The sequence below is a fragment of the Hippocampus zosterae genome, chromosome 9, assembly GCF_025434085.1.
Source record: "Hippocampus zosterae strain Florida chromosome 9, ASM2543408v3, whole genome shotgun sequence".
Classification (NCBI taxonomy): domain Eukaryota; kingdom Metazoa; phylum Chordata; class Actinopteri; order Syngnathiformes; family Syngnathidae; genus Hippocampus; species Hippocampus zosterae.
In genome coordinates this window covers 10,382,962-10,388,961 of record NC_067459.1, presented here as the reverse complement: position 1 = coordinate 10,388,961, position 6,000 = coordinate 10,382,962, and positions in this window count along the sequence as shown.

Below are 6,000 nucleotides of genomic sequence, written 5' to 3'. Positions count from 1 at the left end.
CGTGTGTCTGGATGTAAATGTGATTTGTGCTGCGATACTTCCCTCTCGTGCATTAACCCTGCAATTGCAGAAGTTCTGCAATTTTCTTTGTAATTTTGGTTATGTGACACGGCGCGAGTTCTTTCCGCCATCTGCTGGTGATAGTACAACCACTTGCATTTGAAAACCATGAGGAGATGCTGGGATACATGTAAAGTTGGGTGATCACCTCATATGTGGAACGTCCAGCACGGCACAACATCCAGCCATTCATTTTTCTGCGACGCTGATCCTCATTAGGGTCTCAAATGTGGAGCCTATCCCAGCCGACTTAGCAATAGTCGCAGGGCAGCCCCAAGATGAGTCACCAACTAATTACATAGCACATCCACCCATCAATCCATCCATTCATCCATCTACTGCACATGTCCTCTGTGTTATCGGTGTGTTGGGCCCGATCAAAACTCACTTTGGCAAGAGAAGTGGGGTAAACCCCGATTGCCATAGCTGACACTTGCCAGTGAATGCATCCATTCATTTTCATTACTGCTTACACTCACTGAGTGTGAGCCGGAGCCTGTCAAAGCTATTCGGCAAGAGAAGCGGGATCCACTCTCCACTGGTCCTCAAATAATCACAGGGCGCGCATCAATCAGTTTTCTATAGAGCTTGTCCTCACTTAGGTTGTGGGTGAGCTGGAGTCTATTAGAGCTGGTTTTGGTGGGAGAAGCGGAATCCAAACTGGCCTGGTCAGTAATAAATCACAGTGAACATCCATGCACCCATTTTCTTGAGCGCCTGTCCTAAGCAGGGTCGTGGGAAATGCACACAAGAAATGTTTGACAGGAAGGGCCTGTATCAAGATTTGACCCAAGAACCGCTTGACTGCAGTGCAGATGTGTTAACCACGAGGACACCATGCCACCACATCTGTGGAAGTGTTCGCAGACACGAGGGAGCATACACACTCCAAACAGAAAGGGCCTGAGCTGAAATTCATATCTAGAACTGCTAACAGCTGCCAACGGTAAATTTTACTGAACAAAGTGCATTGAGTAGTGACTCATGTGACTCAAACATAAATATTTGTACTTTTGGGTTTGCTTTTGACAGTTGTGTTTTGCATTTTGTCAGTACAACAAATTAAAAATAACAACAATACATTTCCAGCTTCTGCAAACACACGAGGTAAATTTGCAGTGGGCACAATAATTGTCAATGCTGTAACTTTTAGGATGTGTTTTATCCAGTCTACCGAGTGAACTTTGGATTCATGGAGTTGATGTGTAACTTTTGAAATATGCGGACATGCCTTTTTGGGGCATGATTCAGCATGGTGCATTAAAGGAGACATTAAAAACATCATTCACATTTTTCCTTAAGGAAGCAGCCATGGAATCATGATTATCAATTTCTGTACTAGATCCGCACATGTTGTCAATGCAGCAGACACATCGACAAACATTAATATGTTTCAAGTGGATGGATTTCATTACCATGACGACCAGGCGGTGAGCTTGGGTATTGCGGCTCCTTGACAATCTAGCCAACAAACTAGATTGTTTGTTGGCACTAAATACTAAAAACATTTCACTTTTCATTATACTTCTTTCAAAGTGATACAGTGTCAAACAAAATAGTATGCCACCATTGTGTGGAATTACACGCAAAATATAAATTGTAAATTGTACAAAAAATAAAAAATACACAACGTAAGGCTACTTTGTGTATTGCGAGCCCATCCATCCATCCATCCATCCATCATCTACCGCTTATCCGGGGCCGGGTCGCGGGGGCAACAGCTTTAGCAGGGAAGCCCAGACTTCCCTCTCCCTAGCTACTTCTTCCAGCTCTCCCCGGGGGATCCCGAGTCGTTCCCAGGCAAGCTGGGTGACATAGTCTCTCCAGCGTGTCCTGGGTCTTCCTCGGGGTCTCCTCCCGGTGGGACATGACCGGAACACCTCACCGGGGAGGCGCTCAGGAGGCATCCGAATCAGATGCCCAAGCCACCTCATCTGGCTCCTCTCGATGCGGAGGAGAAGCGGCTCGACTCTGAGCCCCTCCCGGATGACTGAGCTTCTCACCTTATCTCAAAGGGAGAGCCCGGACACCCTGCGGAGAAAACTCATTTCAGCCGCTTGTATCCGAGATCTCGTTCTTTCGGTCACGACCCATAGCTCGTGACCATAGGTGAGGGTTGGGATGTAGATCGACCGGTAAATTGAGAGCTTCGCCCTTTGGCTCAGCTCCTTCTTCACCACGACAGACCGATACAACGTCCGCATCACAGCAGACGCTGCACCGATCCGCCTGTCGATCTCCCGCTCCCTCCTACCCCCACTCGTGAACAAGACCCCAAGATACTTGAACTCCTCCACTTGGGGTAAGATCTCCTCCCCGACCCGGAGGGGGCACTCCACCCTTTTCCGACTGAGGACCATGGTTTCAGATTTGGAGGTGCTGATTTTCATCCCAACCGCTTCACACTCGGCTGCGAAACGCTCCAGTGAGAGTTGGAGGGCCCCGTTTGAAGGAGCGAACAGCACCACATCATCTGCAAAAAGCAGGGATGTAATACTGAGGCCCCCAAAACGGACCCCCTCAACGTTTCGGCTGCGCCTAGAAATTCTGTCCATAAAGGTTATGAACAGAATCGGCGACAAAGGGCAGCCTTGGCGGAGTCCTACCCTCACTGGAAACGATTCCGACTTACTGCCGGCAATGCGAACCAAACTCTGACATCGGTGGTATAGTGACCGAACAGCCCGTATCAGGGGGTTCGGTACCCCATACCCACGAAGCACCCCCCACAGAACTCCCCGAGGGACACGGTCAAACGCCTTCTCCAGTCCACAAAACACATGTAGACTGGTTGGGCGAATTCCCACATACCCTCAAGGACCCTGCAAAGGGTGTAGAGCTGGTCCACTGTTCCACGGCCGGGACGAAAACCACACTGCTCCTCCTCAATCTGAGGCTCGACTTCCTGACGGACCCTCCTCTACAGCACCCCTGAATAGACCTTACCAGGGAGGCTGAGGAGTGTGATCCCTCTGTAGTTGGAACACACCCTCCGGTCCCCCTTTTTAAAAAGAGGGACTACCACCCCGGTCTGCCAATCCAGAGGCACTCTCCCTGTTGACCACGCGATGTTGCAGAGGCGTGTCAACCAGGACAGCCCCACAACATCCAGAGCCTTGAGGAACTCCGGGCGGATCTCATCCACCCCTGGGGCCTTGCCACCGAGGAGCTTTTTAACCACATCGGTGACTTCAACCACAGAGATAGGAGAGCCCACCTCAGAGTCCCTGGGCTCTGCTTCCTCCAAGGAAGGCGTGTTGGTGGAGTTGAGGAGGTCTTCGAAGTACTCTGCCCACCGGTTCACAACGTCCCGAGTCGAAGTCAGCAGCGCCCCATCCCCACTGTACACAGTGTTAGTGGTGCACTGCTTCCCCCTCCTGAGACGTCGGATGGTGGACCAGAATTTCCTCGAAGCCGTCCGGAAGTCGGCTTCCATGGCCTCACCGAATTCTTCCCACGCTCGGGTTTTTGCCTCGGCGACCACCGAAGCCGCGGTCCGCTTGGCCAGTCGATACCCGTCAGCTGCCTCTGGGGTCCCACAGGCCATAAAGGCTCGGTAGGCCTCCTTCTTCAGCTTGACGGCATCCCTTACTGCTGGTGTCCACCAGCGAGTACGGGGATTGCCGCCACGACAGGCACCAACCACCTTACGGCCACAACTCAGATTGGCCGCCTCAACAATAGAGGCATGGAACATGGTCCACTCGGACTCAATGTTCCCCGTCTCCCCCGGAACATGGGAAAGCTCTGTCGGAGGCGGGAGTTGAAACTCCTTCTGACAGGGGATTCCGCCAGACGCTCCCAACAAACCCTCACTATACGTTTGGGTCTGCCAGGACGGACCGGCATCTTCCCCCACCATCGGAGCCTACTCACCACCAGGTGGTGATCAGTTGATAGCTCCGCCCCTCTCTTCACCCGAGTGTCCAGAACATGCGGCCGCAAATCCGATGACACGACCACAAGGTCGATCATGGAACTACGGCCTAGGGTGTCCTGGTGCCAAGTGCACATGTGGACACCCTTATGTTTGAACAAGGTGTTCGTTATGGACAATCCGTGACGAGCACAGAAGTCCAATAACAAAACACCACTCGGGTTTTGATCGGGGGGGCCGTTCCTCCCAATCACACCCCTCCAGGTATCACTGTCATTGCCCACGTGAGCATTGAAGTCCCTCAGCAGAACAATGGAGTCCCCAGCAGGAGTACTCTCCAGCACACCCTCCAAGGACTCCAAAAAGGGTGGGTATGCTGAGCTGCGGGGGGGCCGTTCCTCCCAATCACACCCCTCCAGGTATCACTGTCATTGCCCACGTGAGCATTGAAGTCCCTCAGCAGAACAATGGAGTCCCCAGCAGGAGTACTCTCCAGCACACCCTCCAAGGACTCCAAAAAGGGTGGGTATGCTGAGCTGCTGTTTGGTGCATATGCACAAACAACAGTCAGGACCCGTCCACCCACCCGAAGGCGGAGGGAGGCAACCCTCTCGTTTACCGGTGTGAACCCCAATGTACAGGCACTGAGCCGGGGGGCAATGAGTATGCCCACACCTGCTCTGCGCCTCTCACCGTGAGCAACTCCAGAGTGGAAGAGAGTCCAACCCCTCTTGAGAGAACTGGTACCAGAACCCAGGCTGTGTGTGGAGGCAAGTCCGACTATATCCAGTCGGAAATTCTCTGCCTCACACACCAGCTCGGGCTCCTTCCCTGCCAGAGAGGTGACATTCCATGTCCCAAGAGCTAGCTTCTGCAGCCGAGGATCGGACCGCCAGGGTCCCCGCCTTTGGCTGCCGCCCAGCTCACATTGCACCCGACCCCTTTGGCCCCTCTCATGGGTGGTGAGCCCATGGGAAGGGGGACCCACGTTGCCTCTTCGGGCTGTGCCCGGCCGGGCCCCATGGGTGTAAGCCCGGCCACCAGGCGCCTGCCAACGAGCCCCACCTCCAGGCCTGGCTCCAGAGGGGGGCCCCGGTGACCCGCGTCCGGGCAAGCGAAACCTAGATCCATTTATTTTTATCATCATTGGGGTCTTTTGAGCCGTGCTTTGTCTGGCCCCTCACCTAGAACCTGTTTGCCATGGGTGACCCTGCCAGGGGCATAAAGCCCCAGACAACTTAGCTTCTAGGATCATTGGGACACACAAACCCCTCCACCACGGTAAGGTGACGACTCACGGAGGGGTATTGCGAGCCCAGAGCCTGCAAATGAGGGGCAAGCAATGCAGTTACATAAAGTAACATATATTATTGATGTGATACATAACATTATATCTTAGCACATGGTGAATAAAAGGTCCTTAACAGGCTAAAAAATATATATGCAGTGATCAGATACGCTAACCCTATCTGACTTTTTAAACAATGATAGTGGGATGAATTCCACGACCAAATGTCGTGTGGACTTTGGGAAGGAACAGGTTAATAAAATCGCTGGAATGGAGCTTGCATGCGGTGGTATGTACAGTGAGCAAATAGCTGATCGCGGGTGTAGCGAGTGTTTGATAGATAAACATGAACTAGTGAATTGGTCTGAGTGAGTGAAGAGAGGGGCGGTGTTACGCAAATGTAGCAGACCGATATGTCGCAACAATCAGGTACAATTCCGAATGATTTGCTCAGTCACGTTTTCAGAAAGGATGCTCACCAAACTATCTTTCTGTAAATGTGGCATTCAAGAGAGCCAATTAATTGCATACAAGCAAGTCAAACGTCAATTTCCATCATACAGTCTCTCTGTGAGGAGAGAGAGAGAGAGAGAGAGAGAGAGAGAGAGAGAGAGAGAGATAGAGACAGAGAAAGAGAGAAAGAGAGAGAGAGAGAGAGAGAGAGAGAGAGAGAGAGAGAGAGAGAGAGAGAGAGAGAGAGTGAGAGAAGACATTCTTGTCATACCTTCCAGAACAAAAGTGAAAGACATTATTACTCATCTCGCACAAATGCATT